Here is a 16,342-nt window from a genome sequence, read left to right as displayed (position 1 = left end):
ATACCCCCAGCATACTTCACTGACCTCTCAACCAGGCATTGACCATTCCTATCTCTGTCCCTTTGTCAAGGCTCCGGAACCTTCTTCTGCTTCCCTTCCACCTTCCTCTTCCAGACAGCTAAAATCAGGGAATTGGATGGGCAAGGTTTCCTCCCAGTGTCCCTCCTCCAGGGAGACTTCCCTGACTCATCAGTCCTTCTGTCTCTCTGGGCTCCGCATGTCCTATCTACCCAGCTCATCGTATGTTTCATGGCCCATAGTCTTAGCTCTCCAGTGAGCTGGTGCCATCCTCTTGGAAGGACCCATATCTTTTACTTCTCTGTATTTCCAGAGTTCCAAACACACATCGCCTTTTTGCACAGCAGGTGTTACTTTAAAACTCTGAGTCAGAGGAACTAAATCCATTTGTCTCCTTGCTGTTCACCCAGTTGTTCCATGGATTCCTCTTGGGCACCAGAATTTTAGAGTAATCAAGATCCAGGTCTAGGCTGGTGGGCCCCAATTCCAGGCCTCATTTTCATGATTCTCCTTGAAGATCCTGTTTCTATCTTTTTTTTAAGTGAGGAGTATAGCACTTGCAAAGATCCTTAGAACTCATGTTTCCACTAAATTGATAAATGCATGTTATGAGTTAAACTATACATTTTGTTTAGACAAGAGAGAAGTTCTAATAGGTAAAGATTATGGTGAAAGGAAAGAGTTAAGGAAACTCTGCTCAAAATGCAGGAGCCCTTCTCTTACCAAGGGGGAATTCCATAGATTACAGTATAGAAGAAAATGTTGGCAATAGTAAGAATTGCTGCATAATACTCAGCTGCAAGGAATGCCACATTTCTGTATTTTTCTAAAATCAAATTAATCTTGGCTTCAAGTTCCTCGCTCTCTACAGTTGGGGAAGAGTCCAATATCATAATTACTGGGTCTCTGTTTCTGTCCCCCAGGCTTTCATAGGCCCAGGGAAGTGGGGGTATCCTGATTGTAGACCATGGTGGATGCCTTGGTTTCCACTGTTCCTTCTGCTACCCCGTGTGCTAGTCTGGGAGGATGCCTGGAAGACCATGGAAAGGCTTCTTGGTGCTGTGTCTTTCTCCAATGGCTACAAGTTATCCATGGAGGCCCCCACCCAGGCTCTCAAAGCAGGAGTGGGTAGTGTCCAACCTCCATAGGCTTTCAAGTAGCCTCCCATCTGAGTTCCTGCAGGGGTGGTGGGACACAGACCCCTGCCACCCTGGAAACCTGTACTCATCACCCCTACACAGGCACACCCACACATGCCTGCGCACACTTCCCCTTCCTGGGGAGCCACCCTGAGTGGAGCTGGGCCACACTTCCCTCCTTTGATCCTGAATAATTCTTAAGTCTGGCTTCCAAACAAAGATCTGAGTGAAAAGGCTTTATCTTGGGGTCTAGAAACATCTCCATTTTAGACTGTGAAACACAAAGGGCTGTTTCTTTTCCTCTGAGGAAGGGAAGCTCAGAACTTAAAACTCAAGGCCAAGAAGAAAATCACCTTATCATTCTTTTTTGCTGATAAGGGCACAGCAGTAAAAAGGATAAGACAGCAATTAACTTCTCCGTCACTCTGTTTCCTGGGTGAACACAGAGCCTGTAGGGTGTGTGGTGGGGGGCGGGGGTGGGTGGCTAAACGCATTAACAAAGGAGATTTGGACACCTGATGAAATCCCAAAGGGCAGCTTAGGAGGAGAAGCCAGGGAAAGAAACCTGAGCCATGTGTCTGCAGCATTAACTGTAGCAGGTGCCTCTATGTACTCTGACCATTTGAAATGAGGAAATGTCAGTTTGTAAAGATTTCCTGTGCAGCAGTTGGACGAGGACTGGTGTGAGGAGCAGGATGGCTAGTACAGTGGCCCAGGAGACTGGCGGGCCCGAAGGACACCTGTGTGCACTCCCCTCATAGAGCCATGCAGCCTGGCATGGAGCTGCACATGAGGGGACACATTTTCCTAAATCATACAAAGGCATCATAGGACTGTTATGGCCCTGTTTAGGAAGGACAGTGAGATGAGGGAATATGCCAGGCTCTGGAGAAGTCTGGGTATTTGGATGACTATAAAGACTAATAAAACTTTATACCAAGACCCAACCTTTTATTAAAGCTTAACCAAACAGCAAGAAAGCAAAAAGCATGTATACAACTGAGTGTTGATCAAGGGAAGCCAGGGAGGGGAAATCAGGACAAAGTAGACCCCCACCCCTCCACCCAGAGTCAGCCAGTCGGTCATGCACCATGTTAAGAAGTAGCCAGGTAACACGGCTAATATCAGTCCAGGCAAATATGGAGAATTTTAAAAATAAATTCTCACTTAAAGAGTTAGAGTAGGGTTTTTAAAGATGATCAGCACTGCCAGGCTTCCTTATTTAGTATTGAAGTCAACCCAAAAATTATCTTAAGTGTGTTCTGTATAAGCCTCCTAGAATGGGGAAACTGGGAAAGCAAGAATTTGAGATTTCCCTCATTACTCATCAAGAATGGATTTTTACAAGTTCACTTGAGAATTATGAATGTAGTACCTGTTTGTTGCAGAAAATAATTAGAGCCTACCAAATTGCTCTTTCAAAATCACGTACATTATGGTATGTGTGTAACACTGCTATTCATGTTTGATCTTTTCAATTGACAATTATGAATTGTCTCAATCTTTTCCATGTTTGCCCATCTGAGAGGCAAATGACCCTCGTTGTGTATTATTCTCCATTTCCCTGATGCTAGTGATGTTGGACATCTTTCATGTGCTGTCATTTCAACCTTTTCTCTACATGTTACCTGTTCATATGCTTTGGCCTTTTTCTAATAAATTGTTTGTTCGATTAGTGCTGATATTCATCCGTTAATTATTACATCTCTTAAAAATATTTTCTCAAAGTCTGTTATTTGTATTTTAACTTTGTTTATGGTATCATTTGCCATACAAAAGGCTTGGGTTTTTATGTAGGGAATTTCATTATTGATTTTCTCGATGGTGTTTTGGATTTTGTGATTTATTGAGGAGAGTCTGCTCTATCACAAGATTATAAAAATATTCTCTTGCATTTTCTTCTGGTACTTTTATAGCCTTTAAAACTGTTTATATATCATCAGTCTAGCTTTTACTTATTTTGCATATAATGCAGGGATAAGACCATTCATTAAAACCACCTAACTGCATTTTCTGCGCCTCCAGGAGGGAGAGGGAGGCTAAGTTCTCTCATCCATCTGAGAGACAGTGATAAAAACTCTGTGAAGGAGGAAAAGACCATCCATTCTAGTGGGAAAACTGTTATGGCAACCATATAATCTGTAATTTCTAAAGTGATCCATATTTGCAAAATTCTTGCTTACTGACGCATAGTTACCATCCAACTTTTGATTTGGAAACTGCAGCTAATATAGCCAATGAGGTGGTGTGAACACAAGTCTGTAAAAGAGGACAAGGCAAATACCACAGGAGACACATTGAATTCTATGAATTCAGAGGAGCAAGGGATGTTTCTGCTTGGGAAGACTGGGGAGAACATTTGAATTGGGCCTTGAAGGCAGGTTAAATTTTGAGAGACCAAGATGGTAGAAGTCATTCTAGGCCAAGGGAACACAGGAGCAAGGGTAGAGAAACAGGGAAGCAAAGGTTGTGTTTCTGGAACCACTCATGAGCTGTCTGATTGGCTCCTATATAGAGAAGTAGCCAGGGATTAAATTAGATGGTAGTTTGAGGCTGGAGGATAGAAAGCCTTGAATGCCAGGGTAATAAATGGGCTTTCTTTTCTTCTTCTTTTTTAGATTTTATTTATTTATTTGAGAGAGAGAGCATGACAGGGGGAGGGGGCAGAGGGCAGAGGGAGAGAGACAAGCAGAATCCCCACCAAGCAGGGAGCCCATGTAGGGCTTGATCCCAGGACCCTGAGTTCATGACCTGGGCCAAAGTCAGATTTTAACTGACTGAGCCACCCAGGTACTCTGTGCTTTATTTTCTAGGTAATGGAATCACCACTGAAGGCTGTATTTTTTTAAAGATTTATTTATTTATTTGGGAAGGGGCAGGGGGACTTGTGCACAAATGCCTGGGGGAGGGGCACAGGGAGAGAATCTTTCAAGCAGACTCACTACTGGGCTGGGAACCCATGAGATCATGATCTGAGCCAAAACCAAGAGGTGGGAGCTTAACCAACTGAACCACCCAGGCGCCCCTGAAGGCTGTATTCTTTTAGCAACTTTATTGAGGTATAATTCGTATACCACACAATTCACCTATTTAAAGTGCACAATTCAGTGGTTTTTAGTAATTTCACAGATAGGTGCAACATCACTACAGTCAATTTTAGAACATGATCATCACCTCAAAAAGAAACCTTTTTTTAAATTTTATTTAAATTCAGTTAATTAACATAGAGTGTATTATTAGTTTCAGAGGTAGAGTTTAGTGATTCATCAGTTGCATATAACACCCAGGGCTCATTACATCACATGCCCTCCTTAATGCCCATCACCCAGTTACCCCATACCGCCCCACCACCCCTGTAACAATCCTGTTTGCTTCCTATAGTTAAGAGTCTCTTATGGTTTGTCTCCCCCTCTGCTTTTGTCTTATTTTATTTTTTCCTTCCCTTCCCCTATGTTCATCTGTTTTGTTTCTTAAATTCCACATATGAGTGAAATCATATGGTATTTGTCTTTCTCTGACTGACTTATTTCGCTTAGTATAATCCGCTCTAGTTCCATCCATGTCGTTGTAAATGGTAAGATTTCCTTCTTTCTTTCTTTCTTTCTTTCTTTCTTTCTTTCTTTCTTTCTTTCTTTCTTTCTTTCTTTCTTTCTTTCTTTCTTTCTTTTTGATGGCTGGGTAATATTCCATGTATATATATACCACATCTTCTTTATCTATTCATCTGTCAATGGACATCTGGGCTCTTCAAAAAGAAACCTTTATCTGTCACCCCCTCACCCATCTTTGTCCCAAGCCTAAAGCCACTAATCTATTTTCTTGTCCTTATAGATTTCCCTGTTCTGGACATTTCATATAAATGGATCATGGAATATGTGGTCTTTTTGTGACTAGCTCCTTTAGTTTGGTGCAATGTTACCATTAATGGCTTGAGTGACAGAATTCTCTAATCAAAGTGGCTCTTTAGGAAGAATGTTCTGGATACAGGATAGTGGAAGGAGGCTGGGAGAGCTATTAGGAGACCATAATTGTAAGTAGCTGTTATGGGGTCATATGAGTGCTCAATAAGCAAAATTTTGGCTGCAAGTAAGAAAACACTGAACCATAAATGGCCTAAGTAATAGGGACATAGTATCTTTGTGTGTGTGTATTGTTATTTTTTAAAAAAACATTAAAGTTTTTATTTTAATTCCAGTGAAAGTAATATTAGTTTCAGGTGTACAATATAGTGATTCAACAACTCCATACATCACCCTGTGCGCACCACCACAAGTGCGCTCCCTAATCCCCATCACCTATTGCACCCATCCCCCTACCTCCCTATCTTCTGATAACCATCAGTTTGTTCTCTATAAGAGTGGTTTTTGGTTTGTGTCTCTCTCTCCCTCTCTTTTCCCCTTTGCTTATTTATTTTGTGTCTTAAATTCCACATTTGAGTGAAATCATATGGTGTTTGTCTTTCTCTGGCAGACTTATTTCGCTTGGCATTATCCTCTCTAGCTCCATCCATGTTGTTGCAAATGGCAAGATTTCATTCTTTTTTATGCTGAATAATATTCCATTGTATATATCTACCACATCATCTTTATCTAGTCATCAGTTGATGGACCCTTGGAATGCTTCCATATCTTGGCTATTGTAAATAATGCTGCTATAAACATATATCCCATTGAATTAGTGTTTTTGTATACTTTCAGTAAATACCCAGTAGTGCAATTGCTGGTTCATAGGGTAGCTCTATCTTTAACTTTTGGAGGAAACTCCATACTGAATGCACCAGTTTGCATTCCCACCAACAGTGCTCGAGGTTCCTTTTCCTCCATGTCCTTGTCAACACTTGTTTTTTGTGTTGTTGATGTTAGCCATTCTGACAGGTGTGAGGTGGTATCTCATTGGAGTTTTGGTGCATTTCCCTGGTGGTTAAGTTTCATGTGTCTGTTGGCCATCTGTAGGTCTTCTTTAGAGAAATGTCTGTTCAGGTCTTCTACCCATTTTTAAATTGAATTATTTGTTTTTGGGGTGTTGAGTTGTATAAACACTTTATCTATTTTGGATATTTGCCCTTTGCCTTTTATTTTGTTGATTTTTTGGATTTAGCAAGATTTTGTTTGTTAAATTTATAACTGTTTTATGAGGTAACTGAGATGCCTGAGAGGATTTGACATTAAATTTTGTAAATTTTTTTTTAAGATTTTATTTATTTATTCATGAGAGACAGAGAGAGAGAGAGAGAGAGGCAGAGGGAGAAGCAGGCTCCTAAGGAGCAGGGAGCCCGATGCGGGACTCGATCCCAGGACGCTGGGATCATGACCTGAGCCGAAGGCAGACGCCCAACCATCTGAGCCACCCAGGCGCCCTGTAAATGTTGTTTTAAAGGTTTAAGGGTATTTACTTAGTTCTATTTATATAGATAGTTATTTGTTAGAGGAATATAATCTTTTAAATGTATAAGTTAATGGAACATTAGTTCAAGGATGAGAGAAAATAATTCTTATTTTTATACATTTGAACATATATATTTATGAATAGAAAAACTGTGTTTATAGGTGACTTTAAGCTTACATTTTTCTAACTTAAACTTAAATGAACTGAATATTGACTCAGACACCCGTTAACATGTGTATTTCTTTCCGTGCTCCAAAATCTACTTTCGACGTTAATATTCAATTGGTAGTGAGATACCCAACTCATCTAGGTTTTCTGGGGACTACGTTGGTTTCAAAACTGGGAAACTTGGCAAACTGGGGCAGTAAGTCACCGTTATTGGCAGACAATCCTCTGACCTTTGCAACAGCCCTATGGTAACCTGCTGTGAAATCTGTGTGCAGTGTTATCATTCCCATTAACAGAGGCAGCAGCTGGGCTCAGAGAAGTTAACATGGCTTGGCCAAGGCCATAGTGTGGTTTCTAATTTATTCACCTTTCTCATGTCCTTTTTCTACTTAATGTGATTGGTTGATTTATTTCTGAGGTCTTTCCTCCCTCTGAAGCAGAAAACTTGGTTTCTTCTTTCTAGAATAAATGAGTTTTATTTTCACCTGAAGGAGCCACAGTCTAGGATTAACTTCAGCAGTAATCCCTACAAATTCCTTTGTGGAGACATTCAGGGAGGTTGCCTTAGCCTTTGCAAGATGGGTAGAAATAAAGGTTATGAAGATGTTCAGGGCATGGGTTTACTGTGCATTTTTAAAATCATTTTGCTGATTATTTAAAATACGTTACTAGTTATAATTAAATTCTTAATAACAGTTTTATTGGGATATAATTCACACACCATACAATTCATTCATTTATGCTCAACCACTATTCTTAAAGTCAGGGAAATGCAAATTAGAGCAAAAGTGATGTGATGAGCACTGGGTGTTGTATATGTGTTGAATCACTAAATTGTATACCTGAAACCAATATTACACTGTATGTTAACTTACTGGAATTTAAATAAAAACTGAGCAAAAAATAAATGATATGACATATAATATACTGCTCTTCAAAAAAAAAAAGGCAAAAGTGAAATAATTTTTACCCATCAGATTAGTAAAATGTAAAAAATTAAAAAAAATGAAAATATCCAATGATGACAAAGATGTGGGAGAATGTTTAGTCTCAGATATCAATGGCTGGAATATGACTTGCTTCAGTTTTTTTGAAAATTTGAAAATATTTTTAAAAATTTAAAATAAAAATTGAAATGCTAATTTCACCTTGAACAATTTATTTCATAGAAATAAAAGTATGAAAGGATAAGAATAAAGGTATTTATTAGAACATGCTCTAATGACAAAACAAACACACATCTGGGAAAACCTTTGTCCATCAGAAGGGAATGAAAGGGAATGATTGAACAACATATGATTGGCCATACCAAGAAGGAGTTAGATCACTCTTACCCAAACTTCTACCAATCTTATACCATTAAACATTTTTATTTGAGTTGGCTCCAGGGTTCTACAAGAAAACAGAATTACTAGGGTACATATTTACATTGTATATACATTAATAGGATACATATATATATATAAATTAATAGGATATATACAGAGAGAACATTTATTATGAGGAATTGGCTTACATGACTGTGGAGGCTGTGCAGTCACTTCCTCTGTCATCTGCAAGCTGTAGACCCAGGAGAGCCTGGGGTGTAGTCCTGAGAACCAGGAGAGACCATGGTGTGAGTCTCAGTCTCAGGGCAGGAGAATGCTTAGTGACCCAGCTCATCAGTCAGGCAGAGTGAGGCCAAATGCCCCCTGCTTCCACCATTTTGTTCTATCTAAGCCCTCAACAGACTGTATGAGGCTCACCCACACTGGGGAAGGCCATCTGCTTTACTCAGTCTACAGACTCAAATGCTAGTCTCATCCAGAAACATTCTCGCAGATACACCCAGAAATAATGTTTAGCCAAATATCCAGGTACCCCATGATCTAGTCAAGTTGACACATAAAATCAATTAGTACATGTATATTTGTTATAAAATGAAGTTTCGTAGCACCACAGTCAACAGAAAACCGGTATTACTTGCTATGCCTAGAGAGTATCTGTAAGAATAAATACAAGGACAACAAAAGGATGTTATTCATTCCTAGTTGGATAGCATGGCCTACCAAAGATTCTAATCTTGAGCCCAGCCCTCTACAAAAGAGTGAAATACCAAGTGTCAGATAGATATTAAAGACACATACTACATGACTGTGTGTCATTTAATGTCCTTCAAAGGCCGTATTAGCTCCTTGGAGCCCACAGTACTGATCGTTCCAATCTTTTATAAACATATAGGAGATTCTTTATTGGATCTGAAGAGATATTCACAATTTATTAAATAAAAAAGCAAGTTATAAAGTAATATGTGTTAGTCCAATTTTTGTATAATAAGCAAAGTCAAAAGAAACCTCTGTTGATTGTTGCTTGTCTTAGTGTGCGCGTGGAGAAGTGGATGAACATCTTAAGTATAACTAACCATAGGAAATGATAAGTCAAAAATGATCCAAATTTGGATTTTAATATAGTCCCACCTAATAAACTACCAAGGCTGTTAACATTGATTATGGAAAGGAGTGATGGAAAGTCTTTTAAGTCTTTTATTATATTGCTTTTAATTATGAGTATGTATTACTTTTGACTTTTTCACAATTCTAATAAAAGCATTCCAAAAGAAATGAAAAGAAAGAGATCACATAGCCCGAGCCATCAAAAGCTGTGAATAAGCTGCCAGTCCTTGGTTGTATGTCAGTTACATCTCAATAAAGCTGGTGGGGAGGAGGAAAGCTGCAAGTTCTTGGGTAGATCACACACCATTTCTCCAATCCACCTTAGCACTATTGACATTTGGGGCCGGATAATTAAGGTGTTTAAATAATTCATGAGAGCGGGGCGCCTGGGTGGCTCAGATGATTAAGCATCTGCCTTCGGCTCAGGTCATGATCCCAGGGTCCTGGGATCGAGTCCCGCATCAGGCTCCCAGCTCCTTGGGAGCCTGCTTCTCCCTCTGCTTCTCTCTCTCTCTCCCTCTGTCTCTCATGAATAAATAAATAAAATCTTTAAAAAACATAAATAATTCATAAGGGCATAACAGTAACAGCCCTCCAGCTGGTCTGCCCATTTGAGGCCTTGTCCTCAGTTGTGAGGGGTTGTCCTGTGTATTGTAGGATGTTTAGCTGCATCCATGGTTTTTACCTACTGATGACAGTAGCATCCCCCACCCCCAGTCAAATGATAGCCAGAAATGTCCACAGTTGTCAAAGGTTGCCTGGGGGCAGAATCACCCCTGGTTGAGAACCACTGCCCTAGCTCTCAATTTCTCATTAGCGATGGGACACACCTTGAACCAAATGTTCCCTAAGCTCCGTTGAAGCTCTAACATTGTCTGATTTCATCAACTTTGAATCTACTAATGTTTTCCAGAAGCTGTTTTCCTCCAGAGCCACTAGAGGGGACACTTTCTGACACTACGGACAAAACAGAGCACTTGGGGAACTTTGTTTTCCTCTCCTTGTGGACTTTGTTGTCTCTGATTCAGAGGGCCTGGCCTTAATAGTCTTTGATGTTGGGAGTGATAGCCCTTTGTCTTGTGCTTTGTGCCATAAAAATCAGTGTATTTAGATGTGGTGGAAGAGAGCAGAGCGTTCTTTGCTTTTCAAACATTCTTCATAAGGCAGTCAGGTGAATAATATTACTAAAAAGAAGTTATGTATCTCCACGAGGAGAGCCCATGGGACACCCAAGCTAGGAGGGGAAAGATTTACTTCTCTTCCTGGTCCTGCCACTTCCAGGCTGTGTGATGTCGGCCAAGTCTCTTAACCTTTCTGGTTACATATAGCAGCTGAGGAGATAAGCTGAGAGGTTAAGGTCACACGTGGATTTAAATGGTCAAGCAAGGGTTTGGATCGGACCTGTCAACTTCATGGGATAGCTGTGAGAATCAAAGGAGATGGCATGTGCGAAAGAGTTTTGAAAAAGAGAAAACCCTGTACAAGTCCAGGGTGTGGATTTGCAGGGATTAGAAGAGCGAGAGGAGGTGATGACTAAGAGGTAGCATGGGGGGCAGTGCACAGGGGAATGGCGCAGAGGTAGCTCCATGGAGGTAACAGAAATAATCCTCCACCTAGTGTTATCAATTACAGAAAAAGGCCTCAATGCCCCCAAATCCTTCATTATAGGTGGAACTTCATCTTAAGGTTTTGATCCCCATCAAAATGGGGAGACCACTTGGAGGGGTGTTACTTTATGCTCTTATGAGTTGCTTAAACACCTTAATGAAAGTGAAAGATCTACTCCCACCTATTTTTTAAACTTTTTTTTTTTAACTCTGAACCACAGTATGTTTCACCGAGAGACCCAGCTCACACACATAAAACTGAAACAAAAGTCTTGTGCTTGAATTTTTCTGTTCTGTTTTATTTTGTCTCTTGAAACTAATGCTACTTCTGACCCAATAATAGTGGGTACTGACCTGTAGTTTTAAAAACACTGTTCTAGAGGTTTGTATGGGAGGATAGAGTCCTGAACTGGGCTGAGGAAACAGGAGATATGCCCTCCAAACATTATGCAGGGAGCCTCAACGATAAATTTTTTACAGTTTTCTCGGGGCTGATTCTTTGAGGAACGATTCAGGAAGAAGAAAGAAAAGCAGTAATCCCAAATTCATCTCAGTGAGTGAGGATGGACCACTGAGCAGTAGCCTCCCAGCTGGATTCTCAGAGGTCATGATCTAAACCTCACTCCATTAACATAAAGTATACATGGGCATAATGTAGCCACCACCATAACAACAACAACAAAACAACCCAGGGGCGCCTGGGTGGCTCAGTTGGTTAAGCGTCTGCCTTTGGCTCAGGTCCTGATCCTGGGGTCCTAGGATTGAGCCCCGTGTCAGGCTCCTGTTCAGTGAGGAGTCTGCTTCTCCCTCTCCCTCTGCTCTTCCCCCCAACTCGTGTTCTCTCTCGCTCGGTCACTCTCTCTCTCAAATAAATAAATAAAATCCTTAAAAACAATTAAAAATAAAATCCTAGTGTTTATTGAGCCCTTATTATATATCAGACATTGTACTAAGCATTTTATGTGAGTGGTGGTATAAATGAAGTTTGAGAACTCCCTGGTTTTCTTTTCTTCCTGTACACTAAAAAGAATTCTGGCTTTGCCTGTCCGGTTTCTTCCCCTCACCTATCAGAAGAACGGGACAGAAGTAGAAGAATCAGATTGGTTAGGATGGGAGAAAACGCTTTCTAGGGAGCTTGGGAGAAAGAAGGGGAGGAGAAATCTATTGGGGATAAGGGGTTTGGATAGGTCAGGAAAAAGGATGTTAAGAAGGATTGCCAGGAAGACATGAACAGACATTTTTCCAAAGAAGACATCCAAAAGGCCAACAGACGCATGAAAAAGTGCTCAACATCGCTCGGCATGAGGGAAATCCAAATCAAAACCTCAATGAGATACCACCTCACACCAGTCAGAATGGCTAAAATTAACAAGTCAGGAAACGACAGATGTTGGCGGGGATGTGGAGAAAGGGGAACCCTCCTACACTGTTGGTGGGAATGCAAGCTGGTGCAACCACTCTGGAAAACAGTATGGAGGTTCCTCAAACAGTTGAAAATAGAGCTACCATACGATCCAGCAATTGCACTACTGGGTATTTACCCCAAAGATACAAATGTAGGGATCCGAAGGGGTATGTGCACCCCAATGTTTATAGCAGCAATGTCCACAATAGCCAAACTATGGAAAGAGCCAAGATGTCCATCAACAGATGAATGGATAAAGAAGATGTGGTATATACACACACACACACACACACACACACACACACACACACACACACACACACACACAATGGAATATTACACAGCCATAAAAAAAGAAATCTTGCCATTTGCAATGACATGGATGGAACTGGAGGGTATTATGCTAAGCGAAATAAGTCAATCAGAGAAAGACATGTATCATATGATCTCACTGATATGAGGAATTCTTAATCTCAGGAAACAAACTGAGGGTTGCTGGAGTGGTGGAGGGTGGGAGGGGTGGGGTGGCTGGGTGATAGACATGGGGGAGGGTATGTGCTATGGTGAGCGCTCTGAATTGGGCAAGACTGATGAATCACAGACCTGTACCTCTGAAACAAATAATACATTATATGTTAAAAAAAAAAAAAAGAAAGTAGGAAGGGAAAAATGAAGGGGGGGAAATCGGAGGGGGAGATGAACCATGAGAGACTATGGACTCTGAGAAACAAACTGAGGGTTCTAGAGGGGAGGGGGGTGGGGGGATGGGTTAGCCTGGTGATGGGTATTAAAGAGGGCACGTATTGAATGGAGCACTGGGTGTTATATGCAAACAATGAATCATGGAACACTGCATCAAAAATAAATAAATAAATAAGTAAAATAAAATAAAAAAAGGATTGCCAGGAGCTCTGTATGGTGCTTGAGAAATGCAAGTATTGAATATGAGTTAATTTGAAATTACTTTTTGGTGACTGGACTGGGTTTCTTAGATTGTAACATCACCCTGAGACAGGCCCATACAGGTCATAGTCTCAACAGGGTTGCATAAGCATTATCTTATTTAATCTGCATCACAAACCCAGCCAGTGGTATTAACTTTTTTCAAATTAAAAAAAAAAAAAAAGGAGGCTGATACAGGCTAAGTAAACTTTAAGCCATACAGCTAATAAATAGCGGAGCCAGGACTGAGACTTAGGTCTTTCAGCCTACAAAGTACAAGCTCTTAACAAGTCCATGAGTAAAGATTATTTCCAATATAAGTAATATCAATTAAGAATAAAATATTTAGGATAAGATTTAACAAAAGGAATGTAAGACTTATATACCAAAAGTGATAAAACATTGTTGAAAGAAATTAAAGATGTAAATATATGGAAAGGCTTCCATATATATGGAATATATGGAAAGGTTCACGGATCAGAAGATTTAATATTGTTAAAATGGGGATACTCCCCAAACTGGTCTAGAGGTAGAATACAATCTCTGTCAAAATCCAAGCTGGAATTTTTTGCATAATTGAGAAGATAACCCTAGAAATCAAATAGAAATGCAAGGGATCCAGGGGTGCCTAGGTGGCTCAGGTCATGATCCCAGGGTCCTGGGATCAAACCCCAAGTCGGACTCCCTGCTCGGTGGGGAACCTGCTTCTCCCTCTCCCTCTGCCCCCTGGCTCGTGCTCTCTCTCTCTCTCTCTCCCTCAAATAAATAAAATCTTTATTTTTTTTAAAGAGTTTATTTATTTATTTGAGGGAGAGAGAGAGAGAGAGCATGAGTGGGGGGAAGGGGGCAGTGGAGAAGGGGCAGAGGGAGATGGGGGAAGGGGCAGAAGGAGGGGGAGAAGCAGACTGCCGCTGAGCAGGGAGTCCGATGCAGGGCTCAATCCCAGGACCCTGAGATCATGACCTGAGCCGAAGGCAGACGCCCAACCAACAGAGCCAACCAGGCACCCCTCAAATAAATAAAATCTTAAAAAAAAAAAAAAGAATGCAAATCATCCAGAATGGCCAAAACAATCTTGAAAAAGCATGAGGTTAAAGCTGTAGTAATCACAACAGTGTGGTGCTGGCATAAGAACAGACATCTAGATCCATGGAATAGAACTAAAAGTCCAGAAATAAACAAATATTTATAGTCAGTTGATTTTTGACAAAGGGGCCAAGACAATTCAATGCGGGAAATAATGGATTATTTTTAAAAATAGGCCTTTTATTTTAGAATAGTTTTAGATATTCAGAGTCTTGTGAGAATAGTCTTTTCAACAAATGGTCCTGGATATCCACATGAAAAGAGTGACCGTGGATCCCTACCTTACACCATAAAAATTAAAGTGGATCATAGACCTAAATGTAAGAACTGGAACTATAAATCTATTAGAAGAAAACTCAGCTATAAATCTTTATGTCCTTGGGTTAGACAATAGTTTCTCAGATATGCTACCAAAAGCACAGTGAGGTAAGAGAAGATTGATAAACTGGACTTCATCAACATTAAAAACCTTTCTCCTTCAAAGAATATCATAAAGAAAATGAAATGACAACCCACAGACAAGGCAATAATATTTGTAAAACATATATCTGATAAGGGATTTGTATGCAGATGTATACTCAATAATAAAAAGACAAATAATCCAATTTAAATATGGATAAAGGATTTGAACAAAGAGTTCTCCAAAGAAGATACACAAATGACCAGTAACTCATGAAAAGATGCTCAATATCATTAGTCACTAGGGAGATGAAAATCAAAAGCAAAACGAGCTACCACATCGCACCCACTTGGATGGCTATAATCAAAAGGATAGACAAGAAGAGTGTTGGAAGGATGTGGAGAAATCAGAACTCTCACACGTCGCTGGTGGGAATGTAAAATGGTGCACTTCGGAAAACAATCTGACAGCTCCTCAAAATGGTAGACACAGAATGCTTCAGCAGCACATACACTAAAATGCTAAACATAGAGTCACCTTACGACCCAACCCAGCAGTTCCACTCCTTGGTAGCTACCCAAGAGACATGAAAACATATGTCCACACAAAAACATGTACTTGAATGTTCATGGCAACATAACTCATAACAGTCAAAAATGGGGACAGCTCAAATGTTCAACTGATGTGTGGATAGACGAAACGTGGTACAACCACACAGTGGAATATTATTTGGGCATGAAAAGGAATGAAGTACAGGGGCACCTGGCTGGCTCAGTTGGTAGAGCATGTGACTCTTGATCTCAGGATTGTGGGCTCAAGCCTCATGCTGGGCATAGAGCTTACTAAAAAAAAATTAAAAATAATAAAATAAATAAACTTAAAAAGAATGAAGTACGGATTGATTCTACAACATGGATAAACTTTGAAAGTATTGTGCTAAGTGAAAGAAGCCAGACACAAAGGCCATGTATCATGTGATCCCATTTATATGAAATGGCCAGAAGATTAATGTTTGCCTAGCACTGGGGGGAGGGGCGGTGCACAAGTGAGGAATGACTACTAATGGGCACATAGTTTCTTTTTGGGGTATTAGAAAGCTTCTAAAATTGGATTACAGGGGCACCTGGGTGGCTCAGTTGTTAAGCGTTTGCCTTTGGCTCAGGTCATGGTCCCAGCGTCCTGGGATCGAGCCCCACATCGGGCTCCCTGCTCCGCGGGAAGCCTGCTGCTCCCTCTCCCACTCTCCCTGCTTGTGTTCCCTCTCTCGCTGTGTCTCTCTCTGTCAAAAAATAAATAAAAAAATCTTTAAAAATAAAATAAAATAAAATAAAATTGGATTACAGGTCACACAATTCTGTAAATACACTAAAATCCATTGACTTGTACACTTGAAGTGTGTTAACCTTATGGTATATAAATTATATCTTAATAAATTGCGTTTCTTTTTTTTTATAGATTTTATTTATTCATTTGACAGAGAGAGAGGGAGAGAGCACAAGCAGGAAGAGGAGCAGAGGGAGAGGGAGAAGCAGGTTTCCCGCTGAGCAGGGAGCCCGAAGCAGGACTCAATCCCAGGACCCTGGGATCACGACCTGAGCCGAAGGCAGACGCTTAACCGACTGAGCCACCCAGGTGCCCGGTTAATAAATTGTGTTTCTAAAAAGTGAATGAGACGAGAGAAATTGGAGGCAGCAAGTATAGACCAGTCTTCCAAGGAATTCCTTGAAGCCATAAAGGTTTAATTAATTTATTTTTTAATG

General features: G+C 40.5%; 1 protein-coding gene across 2 annotated transcripts in view; it reads left to right on the top strand.

Annotated features, from left to right (window-relative positions):
* Window positions 1-16,342, top strand: part of ZBTB38 (zinc finger and BTB domain containing 38) — a 155,883-nt gene that overhangs the window by 27,802 nt on the left and 111,739 nt on the right. Inside the window, exon 2 of one of the 2 annotated variants that reach the window (XM_073899085.1) lies at window positions 16,038-16,214. The gene's annotated coding sequence lies outside the window, so the exon portion shown is untranslated. Of the gene's footprint in view, window positions 1-16,037; window positions 16,215-16,303; window positions 16,319-16,342 lie in introns of those variants that run through there. The other variant, XM_025881334.2, reaches the window with a different exon arrangement.

Source organism: Callorhinus ursinus, unplaced genomic scaffold (genome assembly GCF_003265705.2).
Source record: "Callorhinus ursinus isolate GAN/ISIS: 27379988/994484 unplaced genomic scaffold, GSC_fseal_2.0 scaffold1, whole genome shotgun sequence".
In the NCBI taxonomy this organism is placed as follows: domain Eukaryota; kingdom Metazoa; phylum Chordata; class Mammalia; order Carnivora; family Otariidae; genus Callorhinus; species Callorhinus ursinus.
This window is presented reverse-complemented; position numbering and strand designations above follow the sequence as displayed.